Source organism: Rhinolophus sinicus, chromosome 1 (assembly GCF_057876585.1).
Source record: "Rhinolophus sinicus isolate RSI-liver-muscle chromosome 1, RSI-T2T, whole genome shotgun sequence".
Lineage (NCBI taxonomy): Eukaryota > Metazoa > Chordata > Mammalia > Chiroptera > Rhinolophidae > Rhinolophus > Rhinolophus sinicus.
Window position 1 is genome coordinate 11,258,227 of NC_142501.1, and position 18,788 is coordinate 11,277,014.

The 18,788-nt window shown below is 55.9% G+C and overlaps 1 protein-coding gene and 1 long non-coding RNA gene across 7 annotated transcripts in view; one reads left to right on the plus strand and one right to left on the minus strand.

The window, feature by feature from the left end:
• The window catches only part of ELFN2 (extracellular leucine rich repeat and fibronectin type III domain containing 2), a 55,762-nt gene that overhangs the window by 2,605 nt on the left and 34,369 nt on the right, over window positions 1-18,788 (plus strand). For 4 of the 6 annotated variants that reach the window (XM_088796591.1, XM_088796588.1, XM_074326365.2 and 1 more), the window contains one exon: window positions 6,753-6,920. The exons of 1 other annotated variant lie outside the window; for it this stretch is intronic. The gene's annotated coding sequence lies outside the window, so the exon portion shown is untranslated. The remainder of the gene's footprint in view (window positions 1-6,752; window positions 6,921-18,788) is intronic. One more of the 6 variants, XM_088796594.1, reaches the window with a different exon arrangement.
• LOC141570172 (uncharacterized) lies at window positions 3,534-7,892 on the minus strand. Its single transcript, XR_012494124.2, has 2 exons — window positions 7,433-7,892; window positions 3,534-4,637 (listed from the first exon to the last, which is right to left on the minus strand). It is a non-coding gene; the product is annotated as an uncharacterized LOC141570172 (long non-coding RNA).

Genomic DNA, 18,788 nt, shown 5'->3' on the forward strand with positions numbered 1-18,788 from the left:
CCTGTGTGGTGAGGGGTGAGAAGGGGAGAGGGATTGAGCTTTAGAGTGAGGGGTCCCTTCCAAGAGGCCCCATTTCCTGAGTGGCGTGGGACCCCTTTCCTGAAGGCCTGCCTCCCTAATAGCTCATCTCCTCTGCCCCCTATATGGTATCCCCTCTCTCCTCCCCATCTGCGCCTCCACTAGTGCCTGTTCTGGGCCCCGTCCCAGCCGGGTTGCACAGACCTTTGGGCACATGTGTACTGGTGAGTGAGTGTGTGTGTATGTATAAGTGCACGTGACAGCAGAAAGGGGCCACAGCCAGGGAGCCAGAGACTTTTGGCTCTAATGCCATGTCGTTACTTTTTGTATTTTGTGATTTAGGGATTCCCATCACCTCTCTGAGCCTCAGTTTCTCATGTTACTTGGGGGGGGGTTAGAGAGGTGAGGGGGGTTTACAGGAGATGGTGGGCCACCAGGCTGGGCACCTGGCACATATGGGGGCTTAGTTCGGGTGGGCTCTATCCCCTGGCCTCCTGTCCCCCAGCCCAGAGCAGCTGCTCTCCACCTGTACCTCGCCCTGTACCCACCCCCCTGCCATTTTGGTTTAAGTCAGACTTTGTAAAGAACTTTCTTTTCTCTCCTTGGATCCTCACAGCAGTCCTGTGAGGCTGGCAGGCTGGCTGCTATTATGTGGACATTTGACAGATGAGCAAACTGAGGTCTGGAGGGTAAAGTAAGCTGTTGTATATTTATTTCTTTTTGACAATTCCACCCCCACCTCCATTCTGCTCCGTGGGTACAGAGATATTTGATTGGCAGGTCACTTCCCGGAGGGCACTTTCATTTTATGGAGGGACAGGGTGCTATGTGAAGTGGGGGTCGGAGTAGGAGGTGCCAGAGTGAGGGGCCCAAGGTGGAGAGGTCATTGGCTATAGGAGAGGCTGTCCTTGACTCCCAGTCCAGGGCTTACTTGTTCTTCCACTTCAGAGCTAGTCAGGGTGACAGAAATGGGTACATCCAGCTGTCAACACTTCTTTAGTGGGGTCAGCCTGGTCATTGAGGGCCCCATGCCCTATGTGGGCTCCCTTGTCCCCTGAGGTCTGCAGAACTAGTTCCAGTGACACCTCTGCTTCATCCTGTGTGTGACATGGGGGTCAGTCTCTCCGACTGTCTGCAACGCTGTGGCTGCTGGCCTTGCAGGCTTGACGAGCGAGCGAGTGTGAGAATGTGGCATCCACGTGTAGAACCAGGATGATACCCATCACAGTTGCCCTCACCCCTTCCAGCTACAGTGCCTCCGGGCCCAGACCCTCCCTCCTGCCAGCACCCTACCCCCACTCTACTGTGATGGTATGCTGTGCAGAGCAGCCGGCCAGGAAGCAGGATTGCCTCCAAGCTGAAGTCTCCTTAACAGGGACAGCATTAATGGTCCAAAAGGTTAACTCAATCCTCTGCCTCCTGCTGTCCCAGACCAATCCCCTATTAAATTAACCTTCTTCTGGCTCAATTAACACCTGGGGCAGAGGCACTGCCATTGTTACTGGGGACATGTCTTGGGGGTTGGAATAATAGATCTCCCCCTCAGCTCTGCAGACAGTCCCCAGGGAGGCCGCAGAGAGTCACCTGGGCAAGCTTACATCTGGGGTCCAGAGCGGAGGGGCGCTGGTTGCATGATGCTGCTGACAGCAATAATTATAGAGATAATAATAATGATATGAGGTAATATCCATTGAGTCTGAGAGCTAGGCCCCGTCTGAAACCCTTTGTAAGCAGCACTCATTGAATCCCACGAGGGCTTTTGCAGTGGAGTTGCTCTTATTCCTTATTTCATAGAAAAGAAACAAAGCAGTTACAGACCAGCTCAGGGCCACACAGTGGTGGAGCCAGGACTGGAAGCCCCATGGAGGACTCTCGCATCAAGACCGGTTTGCATGGGGACCTTTCCATCTTGGGATATCCCTCGCTGGGGACCTCTCTGGGCCTTGCTTTGCTCATCTGTCAATGGTGGCAGTGACCCTGCGGTATGGAAGAAGTGGGTGTGGTGGTGGCTGCAAGGACAGAGGGGCAGAAATGCTTTAGGGTCTCAGGCCCTCTCCCCATTCCTCCTGCGCCCCTCCCCTCAGTGACTAGTGCCATTCTAGCAACCTGCTCCCTTTTCTCCCACAGCGCTTGCACAGGGGTGGGGTGGGGAGCATAGCAGGCTCTCTGTGGGGCTCCCTGGGGGACAGAGGGGACGCTGCCCCCCATCACTATCTTCCCCAGGCCCCAGTCTGTTGTGGCCTCAGCTGTGGCACCCTGGGCCACTCTGCCACACTCTCCCAGTCTCACTTGTGGAAAGGGCAGGGACTCAAAATCCAAATTCTGCCTCTTTTCCTCCTCAATGTGTGTCTTGGGCAAGTAAGTTCACTTTCACTTTCCTCAAGGCCCTGTTTCCTCAGTGTAAAGTGGGGATCATTGTACCAAATTCTTAACTGCCTAGGTCGTTATGTATGAAAATGTCAAGTGTGTAGCATTGTGTCTAGCACATAGTAGGTGTCAATTAGATGAGTTCCCTCCCCCTTCCCATCTGTCTCCTTGATTCATTCCTGGTTCCCTGGGTGGTTCTTGGACTGTGTGAGTGTGAATGTGTGTGTTTCCTTCCCTCTCTGTCAATCTCCACTTTCACCTCCTGAGATGCATGGAACCTGTTTTCTGGAGCTCGGCTGGGGGGCCTGAAGGAGAATGAGAAGGGCCTGGACGCTGCCTACCCCCCAGCTGGAGTGTGCAGAGGGGCTGGGAGGGGGCAGGGCACACGTGTGTGTGTGTGTGTGTGTGTGTGTGTGTGTGTGTGTGTGTGAGACTCTGTGTGCGCCACTTCCTCTCTCAGAGGGGAAGTGGGGAGCAATTCCCAATGGCAACTTGACCAGTCTGCTCTGGGCCCAGTCCCACGTCTCAGGCCTGACTCCGTTTCCCTCCTTGGCCTGTCTCTGTCATCTCTCTCCCCACACAATTCTCCCTGGATCTTGGAGAGAGAGAGGCTGTGGGGTTGGCATGCCCTCCTCCCTCCCTCCCTCACCCTTCTCATTACCGGGGCAGGGGGTGGAGGGGTCATGGCTGTGCTTGTTTAGCCATTTTCTGTCTCTCAGCTCCACTGCAGGTGGAGACTCAAACAATATTTGTTAAACAACTTCCTTGTAGCTACATGCTATTGAGGATGGACTGACGTATTTTCCATTCAGTCCACATATACACTTACATATATATCCTTATATAAGCATGTCTCACACAGGGGTAACTGCTGGGCTGGGGCTCAAGCGGGAACCACAGAGATGAGCTCCTGTCCTGGAGGAGACATGAGACACGTGGGACATCTGCCAAGTGCCCCTGCACATAGTAGGGCTTGCTTGATAGTGCTTCTCCTTAGTCTGTGACCCTACTGAGGGGGTTGGGGGCTAGTGCGGCAGGCTGGAGGCCATGTGCTGAGCCAGCCTTGTAAGCGGGCACAGAGGTTGGAACCACTTCTGCTCAGGGCATCGCAGGACTCCCATGATTGCACACCTGCTATGAGCCAGGCACAGGGTGAAACACTCTATTATCTTGTTTGATTTTGGCCGGAGGATTGTGAAAGAGATCCAGCTGGCCTTTGGGAAGGGGCAGCCCAGGTGGGGAGAACACGTGAGTCAACGTCGGAAAGCCTGGAGTGGATTTTGGGAAGAGAGTTGGGAACATAGTTTGGACATCAACCACGCAAGACCGTAAATTATACTAAGAAACGGAGCATTCTCCTTTTTGTCAGGGCGCGCCAGAGTCTCTGGGTGTTTGTTAAATGTCGGTTCTTGGGCCCTGCCTGCTGAGATTTTGATTCAGTAGGGTGGATGTGGGGCCCAGGAACCTGCATTTTTTAATGCATTTCCAGATTAATTCACCTGTGTTTTGGGTTGGATGGCAGCTGAGGAGGCTAGTACTAATTCCCAGCGATCTTATGGACACCTCCCACACACCTCAGGAGGCAGCAAAGCCACCCTTTTTCCAGAGAAGCCTGAGCTCACAGAGTGAGGCGTCTTGCCTTGGGTGACACAGCAGCGAGACCGCGACTGATACTGACTAATACTAATAATTTTCCGGGTTTATTGGCTGCTGTTCTAAGCCTATTCAAGGAGTCCCTCATTCAATCCTCAGAACGACCCTCGCATCATTCCTGTTGCACAAATGAGGAGACAGAAGCAGAGTCTGCAGTTATGGGTTCAAGGCCGCACAGCTGGTAAAGGCTTGTAATGCGGTGGGGATGAGGGCGTCTGGAGAGGGCCTGTGCCAGTGTCTTGGACAGAGCTATGCCCTCTCCCCTTCTTTGGTACAAGAGCGCGGGTGGAGCTGAGCTTGGGGCTGTGCGTGTGAGCAGAGGCCAGAGGCGGGGGTGGAGGTGGGAGCAGAGAAGCCGGGAGGAGGGCGGAGAGCCCGGAAGGCGTCCGGGAGGAGGCGACGCAGAGTCACTGTAGCTGTGGCCCGAAGCCGTTCATTCGGTGGGCGCTCTGGCCGAGGCAGGTCCAGGTCTGGAGGACGGCGGGGTGTGTTTGTCTCCCGGTGCGAGTCCCGGGCTGGCCCACGCGGTGCACCCGTGCGCAGTACCGGGCCGGGCCTGTGCGCGGTGGCGGAGAAGGGACGAGCGGGGTGGGCGGGAGCTGCGGGGCGGGAGGGGGCGCGGCGGAGGCGTGAGCGCGCTCACAGAGACTCCGCCCGGGGCCGCCTGCCCCCGGTCCGCGCTGCAGCCCGCGGCCCCGCGGGGTCCTAGGCCCAGCTACCCGCAGTTTTGCGGTGCCCCGCCCCACGTGCCGGCCAGCCAGCCGGCCGAGTTTCCGCCTTACTTCCCTGTGCTTAGAATTTGCAGCCGCATCCCCTGACGCTCGCAGCCAATTTCACGGCCTCTGGGCTCCGCGCGGTGCGCGGGATCGTAAACCCGCCGGCGCAGGGCGGGGGCGGGCTTGGGCTCCCTGGAGGCACCCGGGGAAGGGGCGGAGGGGGAGTTGGGGCGAGGGTCTGCTGAGTTGTTGGCAAGGGTGTGTGTGTAAGGGGTGTGGACCGGATGGGGGGCGCCACCGGTGGCTGCCCTGGGAGTGCTCCGAGGGTGTGCAGGCATGGTCATGTGTGTACTGGAGTGTCGTCTGGGAGTGGATGTCCACTTGTGGGAACATGTTTGGGACGTGTGTTTTGGCGTGTGAGCCTGTGTAGGGGCCCCAGCGCTCGCTGGCAGGTTTGTCTGGATGTGTATAGTGAAAGGTGTGTGTGTGTGTGTGTTGGGCAGTTCACAGTGAATGGGGGTCAGTGTGTTTCTGTGGGTGTGTTGACATGTGTCTGTGCAGTGTCTCCAGGCATGTTGGCACCTGTGTGTGTTTGCGTGTTGGGGCTGGCCCCCTTGTGTCTGGGTTCTGTGGGCAGCTGTGTACAGTGCATGTGGGGCTGTGTACGCATGTCTGTCTGAGGGAGTGTGAAATTCTTCTGGAGTGTAGGTTGCTGTCCTGGTGTCTTGTGGGTGCAGGTGTGTGTGTGAGGGTACAGTGTGCAACCTGGGGTGCTGTCCTGTCCTGTCCCTGCTGGTGTCTGGCCTCAGGATGCACGTATGAGCCCGGTAGCTGGGGGCCTGTCTTCTCCCTCCCCAGGCCTGGGAGCCCTTTCCAGGAGCAAGCCTGCTGCTCCCTTGTTTTCTGCCTCTGGGTGGGGGTAATGGAGTTGAGGCAGCGCAGGGGGCTGAGTGTGTGTGTTTCTGTTCTGTAGCTGCTGCTGGCTGCCAACTCTGGTGGGTCTACATATGTTTGTGAATGACGATGTCTAGGGGGCTGCCTGCTGGGGAGGGGGGGTACCATCTGGGCTGTTGGGGGGGTGCAGGGCCAGACAGGGAGAGGGGCCTTCACGGGAAGGGGATGAGTGTATGTGTGCGCACAGATGGAGGGAAGGTTGGGCCGAGCTCGTCTGTCTGGGAGAATGTGTGTCTGCAGGTGGAAGTCAGGCAGGTACTTGCTCTTAGGGTGTGTGAGCACATATGATGGGAAATGGGGCACAGGCTAGGGGAGGGGATGTGTGGGTCCTTGCAGAGTTCTGAATAAGAGATGTGGGCTAGGGTGGGGTGCTTGTTCCCTGCAGCAGAGGGGATGGGGCCTAGCAGTAGAGGGGATTGGGTAGTGTTGGTGTTGGGGTGACCAACAGAAGGATGGTGTGATTGGGCCTGAGAAGGGGGAGGTCTGTGTGTGGGCACTGGACGTCAGGTCAGTGTGAGGGTGTGTGTGGCCATGACTGTGACTAATGTGTGGGGCTGGGACGAACTTCCAGGCCACGGGGGCCCAGTAGGGAGTGAAGGACATGGGATGGGGCTGGTGGGGCAGGAGTGAGGGTCCTCCAACTCTCAGAAAATCTACCCATCTGTTGCTTGCTCCTCCTGCCCAGGGGCCATGGAAGATTAAAAGTCCTGTGGCCCCTGGTCCCTCCCCTCCCCCTTGAATCCTATGGCTTAGGGTGGGGAGCCCCTAGCCCTCCATCTGGGTCTTGAGGCCCTTTCCCTCCATCTCTCTTGCCCCATCTTCGTTCTCTCTCCATCTCCCTGCCTCTATCTCCTCCCTCTCTCACACTGATATTCATTTGTGGTATATTCGGTTGCCATGGGAAACCTAAGAAAGAAGTGAGTGTACCCTTCAAGACTTCAGCGTTTTTCCCTCCTCCCTCCCTCCCTCCTGCTGTCCCCCTCCCTCCCTTCTCTCCTCCTCTCCTCTCCCTCCCTCCTCTTTCTCCCCTTCGCCTCCTCACAGAAGGAGAGGACTTGGATGAGGAGCTGCTGCTGCCTGAGCTGGGTCAGGACCTGAGACCCCATTGCTACCGCTGCCACCACCACTGCTGCTGCCGTGGGGACCTCCCTGAGACCAGGCCAGGGACAGAGCCTTGCTGGCTGGAGGGGCCCCTTTGCCTGTAGACGTCTGGTAAGGACAGGGTCCTTCTGACTGTGTGTGAGTGTGTGGCTGTATGTGAGCCGGGCTCACATGACCTGGCTTTGCGAACCCCGTGATGTGGCCCCCCCTTCTGTCTTCTGTTTGTCCCTTCCTACCTTGCCCAGCCGTGCCCCCAGCTGCGGGCACCCCCCCGCCCCTCCCCAGCTTCCCTTCCATAGGGCCTGTGAGGCAGCTGGCAGGGTGATAGGCCTTTTGGGAGCTGGGACTGGTCACTGAGGAGAGCAAGGAGGAAGATGCTGCTGGCTCAGAGACCCCACTTCTACCCCTGTGCCTAGCTGAGAGGCTGAGCCAGGCCTGCCTGCACCCCAGTAGGGCTGAGGGCATCTGTGCACCTGCTAGGGGTCAGGGGACTGGCTTCCAGGGGATGGCCTGGGAGAACATGGCCTCTTTCACCTCAGGTGGGAGCCTTTCTATTGTAGAGAGGGGCGGACGGACGGGCCGGGAGTGGGTTAGGAGCAGGAAACGCAAGGCAGAATCTATACCTGACCTGATCCAGTGTCTTGAATTTTGGAGGCAGCAGGGAGAGCCGTCTGACACTAGCAGGCTGAAGGCAGGCAGGGAGGCCTGCAGGAGCTGTTCTGTCCTGGCTGGGGCTGGTGGCTGCCCTGGAGAGGAGAGGCTGACGCTGTCGCTGTCACTGAGGCTGTCGCTGTCACTGAGGCTGTTGCTGTCACTGAGGCTGTGTTGGTGGTGGCCACGTGGAGGGAACTGTTGTTGGGGCAGGCGCTAAGTGATGTGGTTGCCGTGGAGAGGGATCCGCCTATGTGGCATCGTGGTCTCTATGGAGAGAGGAGGAGACAAGGGAGGAGGCTTGCTGTCTGGGCCCAGTGTTGGTGGTTGCTAAGGAGAGGGAGATGCGTCTCTAAGATGTGATGGTCTGCACGTGGAGGGGCTGTGGCTGCTGAGGCGTTGAGGTCCCGTGGAAGGGCTGGTGATGGGTGCTCTGGAGGGGGCCTGTACAGGAACAGAGTGGGCGTGGTGGGTGCTGCAAGAGGATGGTGGGGGGGGTGATGGATGGGGGAGGGGCTGCTGCTGTGGACTTAATGTTGCTGGCACAGGCTGAAGTGGGGTCCTTTGGAGGGAAGTGAGGCATAGTGGGTAGTCTGAGCTGTGCTCCCCACTCCCATTGCTCATCCTGCCTATCCATGTGTCTGGACTGGAGATCCTGCTGCACCATCACTGTCCCTGCTCCCAAGGTCCCCTCTTGTCTGCTTTCCCTCCCACTTCTGTGGCCAGCCTCTCCTACCGCTGCCTCCTTGAGCCCTCGCCCTCCTCTGGGCCTTTGAACATACAGGTCCCCCATCTGGACACATGTTCCCTCCTTGCCCCCAAATGACTTTGTCCCTATCCTTCATGTTTGCTGTACTCTGAGAAGCATGGCACTGATACCTGCCTTTGAGGTATCAGATAGGGGAAGTGATTTGCCCAAGGTCACACAGCGGGCATGTGCTGGGGCTGGAATTTAACACCTGCCTCCCCAAATGTCCAACTCACCAGGCCTAATTCTCCCCCAGGAGTCTCTGCTACCACCTTATTCAGAGCCGTCTGACTCTGCACTTACAGCTGTATGACTCTGTGCCTCAGTTTCCCAATGTGTGAAACAAAGATGATGCACATGCCTCTTGAGGTTGCTGTCACTTGGGATAATGTATGTGATGCCCCCGATGTGGTTCCTGGCACGTGATAGACCCTCAGGAAGTAGTAACCACCACCACGATCCTGATTCCTTTTCAAACTGATTTTAAAATGATTTTCTGACATGCTTGGGGAGGACAGCGGTGCTTTCTCACCAGAGATCTGCCTTATTGTGCCCTTTCCCCCGTGACCCTTAAGTGGTGGAGGTATTGAACTGACTTCGTGGTAGCAGGAAGTGGGGCCCAGAGCGGAGGGCCTCCAGTGGTCACATCGCGCCTTGGTTGCTGAGCCAGGATGGAACCAGGTGTGACTGGGTCCTGTCCCATGTTTCCCCCTGCTTGCTCCAGGGGCCTGTGTGTGCACTTTAACAGGTGGGCCGTGTTCCCCCAGCCTTTGCCTGAGCCCCATGCCTTTTGGCTTCCTTCACAGCTCGCAGAGCGTCAGGCGAGTAGCTCATGGTGCCTTGGGAGTAACAGATTAGGGGAAGTCCGTCCTGTCAACCTCCTTGATACCACCAGGGGACAGGCCAGGCAAGGGACTGAAAAGGTTGTCCAAAGAGGGACGTGTGAGGGGTTTGGGGGCTGGCGGACAGGATGACTGTCTTTTGAGTGACAAAAGATCTGTCACTTTTTAGGTGGGTGGCCCTGGACGCGTTTCTTTCTGGGCCTCAGTTTGTTCATTGGTGTAATGGGGATGATAAGAATTCCTGCTTCACTTCCCTCACGTGAAGCAGGGGATGAAGTCAGAGCACCGGGTCTGGCGCCTGGGACATGCTTCCTGGAGCGGTGGCTGTTCTTTCTAACCCATCAGCCTTGTTCACGTTTTCATATTGAGCTGGGGAAGAGGGGACAGGGCTGTCCTGGGTGACCGCAAAAGGGCAGAAGTGGGACCAACCAGGCACAGACCTCAGTTCATCCCAAGAAGAGGCTTTCTAACAGTCAGAGCTGTCTTGGGTTGGAGTGGGGGACAAGTAGTGAGTGCTCTGTGTACAGTGGGATCACAGAAAGCTGGCAGGAGCATAGGGTTTGGGATTATAAGACTTAGGTTCACATTTTGATGTTGCCATTTATAGGCTGTGGGATCTTGGGAGCCTCAGGTTCCCTACCTGCAAAATGGGAAGAATAACAGTGGAGCGAGGGATATTTAAATGAGTTCAGGTTTGTGGAAGAGACCTAGGAGTCCCTTGAATCCGTACAGCATCCCATTTTCCAGAAGAAGAAAGCAAGGCGCAAGGAGCTTAAGGGGTTTCTAGCAGTATACCACCAGCTGCACTTTACTGAGCATCTGCTATGTGCCAGGCATTTTCCCACATGCTCCAGGTCTTGTTTAATTTCCCAGTCTGTGCACTTGCTGTTCCTTCTGCAGGAGTTGCTTCCCGGGCTTGTTGCATGACTGTCTCCTGTTCCAGCTCATTGTCACCTCTTCAGGGAGGCCCTCCCTGACTATTCTGTTCGTGGCTGTGGGCCTTCTCCCTCTTTGTTTCCTTATAGTCCTCAACACAACCGGATGCTATTTGGTTTATTTGCTTGTTACTCACCCTTCTACCATTGTAGAGTATCAGCTCCATGAGGGTAGGAGCTTTTCTGTCTTGTTCCCTGCTCTATCTCAAGTGACTTGAGTGGGGCCCGGCACATAGTAGATGTTCAATAAATATGTGGTGCATGCATGGTGGGTCATCCTGTCAGCGCCTGGGAGGTCAGTCTTGTCTTTCCCGTTCTATACATGAGGAATGTGGGGCTGGGGAGGCGTGGTAAATTACCTGTGCACACACAGCTGGAACTAGGGGGCAGACCTAGCATTTGATCCCCCATTGGGCTGACTCCAGGACAAGTGCTTTTTCTGCTGTACTACACCTCCCTGCTGGGGAGTCTGGCATTTCAGGCTAGAGAGTTTGGACTTCACTCTGAACGCAGAGGCAAAACCACAGAAAGGCTCTTAAGTCGGGAAGGCTCCTGCCATGAGGAAGAGCTTTTGGAAGCAGCCTGAATTGACAAGAGAAACCAGTTCAGTTGCTCACTAGCTGTGTGACCTTAGGCAAATTACTTAACCACTCTGTGTCTCAATTTACTTGTCTCTGAAATGGAGATAATGTCTTTTTGGCTGGCTTAATCTCGGCTGGCTTCTGGGAGGCAGTAGGCGTTGAGCTTTGATTTGCAGGCTTGGCTCCAAGGCCCCCACCCCAGCGTGGAGAAATAGCCTTACTGCCCACCCCTGAGGGATTTGAGATTTTGACTTCTCAATAGGGGACATTTTAAGTGCTTGGGACAGACCATTTTCTGCTCTGCCAGCCTGGGCTATCCTGCCACCCCCCCCCCCACACACACACACACACTACCCCATAAAAAAGAGAGAAAATCAAAGAGAGAAGAGAGAGAAGGAAACTGGTTTTACCTGGGCATGACTATGTGCAAGGGACATTCTTATTTGGATCCAGCAGCCCATGCAGAATAGGAGTTATGCCCATTTCCCGAATGACCACACTCAGGTTTGGGGAAATTCTCTATAGAATACAAAGCAGGGACTTGGACGTAGGCTCAGAGGCTCCTGCCTGCACTGTGTCAGGAGAGGGGTGGGAACAGTGGAGGCACCTGGGATGGGTGTGTTCTGGGGTTACCCAGGGAATGGGCTCTTGGTCCTAGCCCCACCAGGATGGAGCTGAGAGTGGCCCCGATTGCAGGGCCTGGATCTAGAGGGGCTGTGGAATTGACAGAACGCTCCCCTCAGCCTGGATGCCCTCCCTGTCACTGCTGGCAGCCACACTAGCCCAGGGAATAGATCGGGCATTGTGTGCGGTTGTCCCAGTGTCTTGCTCAAGACCCCATTTGTTTGGGGAGGAGAAAGGGGGGTCTGTGGTGCCCAACAGAGGTGGGATTCATGGACAGGCCCAGGGGGTGGGGTGGCCTGCCTGGTACAGAGCAGGCCTGGAGGAGCGCCAGCAGAGGGTGAGAGGGGCCCTGAGGCATGGCCCTGGATCCTGCCTGTGTCCTGGGGGCAGGGTCTTGTACTCCGGTGGGGCGGGTGCTATGGGGGAAGGTGCAAGAGGAGGGACGTTGGAGTCCTGCCCTCAGGACTTTCTAATCTGAAGGAAGGAGAGCATGGTGGTCCTGTCCCCGGGGAGCCCCTAGTCTTACGAGGGTGGGGGAAACCATGCCATCAGGATCCTTGTCTGAGGGGATATAGCCCTGACTTCAGCGATTCCCCGTCTGAGGGGGGAAAGAGCCTCAGCTCCCAGGAGGCCTAGTCTGAGGGTGGAAGCACTGTGGGTGTTCTGGGCTCAATCTGCTCTCTGACTGTAGGAGGAGAGGACAGTCCCACTGAGTGGAGGCTCCCTGAGTTCTGAGAAGACTTCCTGGAAGAGGCAGTCCCTGGGAAGGGGTTGGATTCGGGGCAGGGGCTACAAGAGGGCCTGTGGTTGGAAGCAAGGCATGGTGGTTAGATCCAGATTTGGAATGATCATATGCACCTGAGTCTCAGTTTGCTCATCTGCGAAATGGAGACATTGCCTGGACACTGCCAGGTTCCTAGAGGGAAGGTTGGAGAGAGGAATGCCTGCACACAGTCAGTCCGCAGGACTGCCAGGGTCTGCATGGTTGGAAAAGCATGAGGACTTCTAGAAGCTTCCAAAAACCCCTTCCCACATTCCTTCCTGCACATTGGGTCACAGCTCAACCAATGCAGCTGCAATCTTTATAGGCAAAGGAGGGAGGGTGGGATCTGTGTTGAGCCGTGAGGTGGAGGCAAGGGCTGTAGGGTTCCTTCCTCCCTCAACTTGCTGTGTGACCATAGCTAGTCCCACACCCTCTTGGCCTCAGTCTGAGACCCAGCCCCTCTCCTAGAGGATGTAGTCTGACCCACCATGGTTTGCTTCCAACCACAGAACAGGCCCTCTTGTAGCCCCTCCCCCGAATCTAACCCCTTCCCAGGGACTGCCTTTTCCAGAAAGTCTTCCCAGAACTCAGGGAGCCTCCACTCAGTGGGACTGTCCTCTCCTCTTACATTCAGAAAGCAGACTGAGTCCAGAACACCCAGAGCTAGGCCTCAAGGACAGAGGTTGGGGCTCACCAAGGACCCTAAGCATCCTGGGAGGAGATGGGCCACAGAGAGGGGTCGGTGGAGGAGAGCAGGTGACCCCGATGATGGTGGCTTAGGGGCCCTCTAACTAAGCAGAGCCTCTGGGAACAAAGCCTTTCCTGTGTCTGCCAGAAACTATGGGGTGCTGGCTAGGAGGACGTTGGGTCAGAGACCAGAAACTCCTGGGACTTTAAGATGGGGTGACACAGTGGTCAAGCACATGGGCTCAGGCTTGGGCTCAATTCCCGATTCTACCCATAACAAGTTGTTTCACCGCTGTGTGCCTCAGTGTCCTCATCTGTAAAATGGGAATGAAAATATACCCACCTCCTAGGGTTGACACTGTAAAGCACTTAGCACTGTGCTGTACTCATACATACAGTGAGTGCTCAGTAAGTGCTAACTCCACTTGTTGTTGGGTTTCCTGGTGGTGGGAGCAGGTAGGTAGGGCTTCAATGGCCATTCCAGCCACCACCTCTCAGGCCCTGTGGAGTCCCCAGGCCTGGGATGCTGGGTCAGGAGATGTGGGGGTGTCTGCCTGTCTGGTTCCTCCCACTCTCCCCTGTGCCTGCCAGACAAGATATACAAAGAGCTGATGAGCTGTGGAGTAGGCAGCATGGGTTCCATCCCAGCTCGTTCATCCCCTCGATGGCTGCATGCTCTGGGAAGATTATTCTCTGAACCTTCGTTTCTTCATCTGTAAAGTGAGGTCGAGGATTAAGTGAGATGATGCAGGAAAGCAGCATCCATCCACTGCTTCTTCACAGGCATGTGTTGGGTGCCTACTGTCTCCTGTCACTGCCGCACTTTTCCCTCTGCTTCGGTGCTGGGGTTGATGGCAGGGGAGGGGTCTTGGGGATGGGATGCCTGGCTTGGCAGAGATGGCAGCTGACCTGGACATTCTGTCCTGGATTTAGGGGAAGATCGAGGATAGGGGGAACGGTCCTTAAGGACCATTGGGGCCTGCAGGGCAGCTGCAGACACTGAGGGGTGTGGGAAGAGATGGGAGCCGGGCCTGGATGGGGAGTCAGGACCACCGAGAACGGGAGGGTCAGAGCCGGCAAGCTGCACTCATGCACAGGTGCCACCCAGAGTGGCTCTGGCCCAGGGTCACACAGCAGTAAGTGGGTCCAGCAGCTTTTGGCTTGGGCACTTCCACTTTGCACATTGCATGGCCACCCTGAAGTGGCCGCTTCTGAGCAGGGTCACCTGGGGGCCTGAGCAGAGCTTTCTTACCCTGCCTCTGCCTCTCACTCTGTCTTTGTCTCTCTCTCTCTCTCTGTCTCTGTCTCCCTTCATCTTTCTGGCCTGCCCCGTTTGTTTTGGGAAGCCTTCATGTGCCTCCCTGGGGCCCCCTGTGGAAGTGTATGGACTAAAGCTGGGTGTGCGTGTGTCTGTCCTGGGTGATTTGTGTGTGTTGTGTGTTGCCATGTGTATATGTAGAAAAACGAAGGAGTGTATGTACCCCTTTTCTAAATAGGGAGCTGACATGTGCTCTCTGTGTGACACAGCGAGGGACAAGCTGCTGTCCCCTCCCGTCACTGGCGGGGCCCTTCCCCATGTTTCTAGGCCCCTGCAAACATGAATACCCCATCCACGTGGGACTGGCCGTGCTGCCTCAGCCCTTCACAGGGTCCCTGAATCTGTGTCCCCCCATCCTAGGCATCTCCCCTCAGGCACAGAGGGGCCTGTCCCGATCCACCTCAGTACAGGGTCCCCACTCAGGGCCAGTTCCCTGTTGTGGGTGGCTGGCTTTGTCGCACGTTTCCATTTCACCAGCAGTGCACGATCTCAAGTACTTATACCTCAGACCTGGTAGGCTCCTTTGTGGGGGTCTGCTTCTGAGGGTGAGTGTGGATGTCTGTGTTCCTCTTGCAGCTGTTGGCTGAGGTCTTTGGGCAGGACCTCCATTTTGGATGGGATTTCTGCCTCTGGGGCTCCCTAGGACTTTGGGAGGGTGGGTTTGTGGGGTCCCAAGCCAGGGAGCCCCGGCTGTCCCTGGGACAGAATGCTGACGACTGGGTCAGCTGCAGCAGATGCTGGGAGGCCACACCGCCCCTTGCTGTTCCCTGTCTTCTGTGTCCCAGGACCACTGGGCCTTGGGCTCTCGGTGCTAAGGGAGCTGCTTCAGCACCTGGCTGCCCAGGGTCTAAGTGGCCATAGGAATGCCTGGCCTTGCGGAGATGGGGGTGGGGCAAGGTAGGTGAGTGCCAGCCACAGAAGGAGGGGATGCCTGGACCCCAACCTGTATTTGTACTTCTGACCCATGTCATGTCCCCCTGCTCCCTTTCCTCAGTCTCCATAGGGTCTCTCTTTACCGCCTGGGCCTGAGCCTGGGTCAGTCCTGGGACTTCTTCAACTCTTGGCTGAGCTGGAGATATCTCTGGGCTGTAGGAAGAGACCACTGGGCAGGGAGTCCTGGGTCCAGGGTTTGAGTCTCAGCTCTACCCCTTCCCCTCTGTGGGCCCCAATTCTCAGACTGCCCATACAATCAAAGGGAGTCATTTTTTCCTTTTATTTAACAACACGTAAGTAACACCATGTATTATACTATTCTAAGAACTTCACAGAAATTAAATCCTCAGAACAATCCAACAAAATAGCATTATCCTTACTTTACAGATGGAGAAACTGAGGCACAGAGAGGTTAAGGATCCTGCCCATGTTCACATAGTGGGTCAGTGGTGAGGCCAGGATTTGAACCTGGGCCATGGGTTCATAGGCTGCCCTCCTAACCGCCTTGCTGTGTTGTGTACCCTTGCTAATCTGTGGAGAGTGGTGCTTAGGCAAGGCCTGGGCCAGCCTAGTCCCCTGTTCTCAGGCTTGAACGTGGTCCAGGAAGGTGGTCCTGGCACACAGTAGGTCTGGCAGCTTGGGATTCGGTCAGATTTAAGTCCTTAGCTTATCATTTACTGAGCAAGTCACTTGACCTAGCTGAACCTCAGTTTCTCCATATGTACAACAGGACAACAGTACCTACCTGGCAGGGCTGTTGTGAGAATTCGGGGCACTGGGCCCATAGTTGGCATTCCATGTGGTGGGTAGTTATGATGGCTCCATGACAAGAAGAGAGGGAAGCAATTTAAGGGGTGCCCTCTGCCAGCAGAGGTGAGCGTGTGCCCTTGGGAACCTGCGATTAAGAAAAGATGGGCTGAGGGGATGCGCTGTCAATACTTGTCATTGCCAGGTACCCACCTGTCCATCTGGTGCATCTGTCGTGCAGCGGGGCCCAGGGCTGGGACATGGTCAGCTGTGTGTGTGCGCGCGCGCGTGCACGTGTGCACACATGTGCCTCACCACAGCCCCTGGCCACACACACACACACACACACACACACACACACACACACACACTCACCCCTCAATGGAGAAATAACTGAGAATCCTTGCTTATGAGGGCTGGGGTGAACCTCAGAGACCATTTTATCCTTTTTCTTTGTTGCAAATGGGGAAACAGAAGGCCAGAGAGGGGAAGGGATTTGCACTGGGGCCCACAGTGAATTCAGATGATCTGAAGTTTCATGGCTGGGGACACGTTTTCTAAAAAATGCAACGACAAGCCCTGCCTGCAGAAGCTCTGTCTCAGTCACGCTGGTCAGCGTCCTACAGGGTGGATGCTCTGCCCAGCACCTTTCCCCAGCCCACGCTCTGGTGACTGGTTTACGGGTTGACTCCCTGGCTCATCCACCACAGTGGAAGCCATGAGGACAGGGACTTTGTCCATCTGTTCAAAGCTGAGCATGTGTGCCCAGCACAGAGCCTGGTGTGTGCGGAGTAGGTGCTCAGTAAACATCTGTAGAAGAATAGTCCCTTCCGATGCTCGTGGTAAGGTCTGAATTTCAGAGGTGTGGGGACTTGTCCAGGGCTGTGCAGGGAATTGAACCCAGGCCTCCTGGCTCCTAGTCCTGAGCCTTCTTGTTTTGTGCACTTGTTTACGCATGCAACACACACATACACTCACACACACACACATATACACGCACACACACACGCTATGCTGTGATCCAAAAGCTTCACTTTGATCATTGCTCAATTTTCCAGCTTAAAAGTGTCCATCTGTCTGTCTCTCTGCCAAAGCCCTGGGCTGGATACCTACTGGGGCACCTGTTCTGGGGCCTCCCCGCAGCCTGAGGCTGCCCCCTCCATGGGGCAGGAGTCCTGGAAGGGGGCCCTGGGAGGGTGAGGCCAGCCCAGGGGATACCCCCTCAGGCACAGTTCCTGCTGTGTGCACAATTAACCCTCTGTGTCCCCTGGTTCTGGCCGCATCTATCCAGTCCACCCTGAAATCCCGCCTGCCTGAGTCTACTGGTCCTCCCCCCACCCATCCCTGGGCTAGCTCAGGCTTTGGGGGAAGGTGGTGTCATTCCCAGGGAACAGCCTTCCCCTTTGCCTCCCCCAGGAAGTCTGCCCTAATGCCTGGGAGGATGGTAATTAGTATGAGCCTGGCTGATTAGCTCAGAAATTAAGTCTTTGTTTCCCTGGCTCCCCAGTTTCCCTAATTGAGCAGATGCAGAGCAGGGGAGGGGCAGAGGCTGCCTGGTTGGTCACTGGGCTGGGTGGTGGCATGCGTGGCTATGTACTCACTGCAGGGGTTGGCAGGATGGCGATGGGTGTGCATGGGGGGCAGGATTGGGGGCCCTGGTGGAGGAATGGGGGGTACAGGGTGCACTTGGGGGGATTTCAAGGCTGCAGCCCTCTGGGGGGGGTGTTTGTGTGGCTCCAGGAAGGCATCTCACCCAAGATCCCACTGTGAGTGCTTGTCTGCATTCATTCATTCCTTTGGGTCTTCACATCCAATCACAAGTCATACTTGCTATTATTTAGTAAGCACCTACTGTGTGCAGTTCCTTTTGTGTATTGCCTTGTTCAGTCCTCAGATGATGGTTTAGGATGGGACTCCTCATTTTTTAGGGGAGAAACCTAAGGCTCAGAGAGATGAGGTGAATTGTCCAAGGTCACACAGCTTGGAGTGGCCAGGGCAGCATTCAGACCCAGGCAGTCTCACATGGCCCTGTCCTGGGGGGAGGGGAGAATCCTGTGATCAGATGGTGACCAGCCGGGTCCTGGACACTGGGGTGGGTGAGACCTTTGTCCTTCTCATTTGTCACATGGCTATCACTACATCTACCTGCTTGGGTTATTGGGAGGAGCAGTAGCAATAGCGGTGGTAGTGACAGCAGTGATGATTGATTTAGTGCTTGCTGTGTGCCAGGCAAGTGACAAATGCTTCACATGTTTTCATATTTTATGCTCACAACAATCCCATGAGCCATGGGTGGGTACCCTTATTATCCTCGTTTCATATTCACAGAAGCCAAGGTTGAGAGATGTGAGGGGCCTCTCCCAGTACCAGTTAGTAAGTAGGGGACCAAGGATTCAGCCCGGAGCCATCTGAGTGCAGGCCCTGCCTCCTGCATCACCACTCCATTTGGTCTGTAACACATGTGAGGTACCTGGCACATAGTATGTGCTCAGCAAAGGTTAGTGGCCTGCCCCCTCCGCCCCCCCACCGAAAAAGTCGGTCCCTGGAGATCCTGAATCTCTGGGGCTCAGCCTAGGGGCCTCAAGGGGACCAACCTCTTCATAATGACCTCTGGGGTAGATACTGCTTTTATTTCCATTTTACAGATGGAGAGGTTGAGGCTCAGAGAGGAAATGACTTGCTCAGGATCTCACGGGGTGAGGTGTAGCCAGGATTTGAACCCAGGTGGTCTGGCTCCAAGTGCTGCCGTGTGGCAGGTTCCTGAGCACCAGTGTCCACTCCCAGCCACATCTGTCCTTGAGGGGGTGATTCTCCCTCCCGGCCTGGTCCTCAGCCCCTGCTCTGGGGGCAATGACTCCACTCCCCTGCCTCCTCTTAGCAGTCGTGTGTAGGGGATACCCAAGGCTCCATCCTCTGCTATGCCCTGTCTCTGGCTGTTGGGCATCGGGTATGGCCACCTGCTAACTGGACACATCTTTGGGGTGCCCCTCTGACCCCTAAAAATCAAGTCTGATGCTGGACTCTTCTTCCTCCTGTACCCTGGCCCCTTTGCTCCTGCTCTGAGGCTCCCTGTTTCAGGGTGGTCAATATTATGGCTCAGACATCCACCTGGACCCTTGGAGTCACCCCTGACCTTGGCCTCCCATCCTC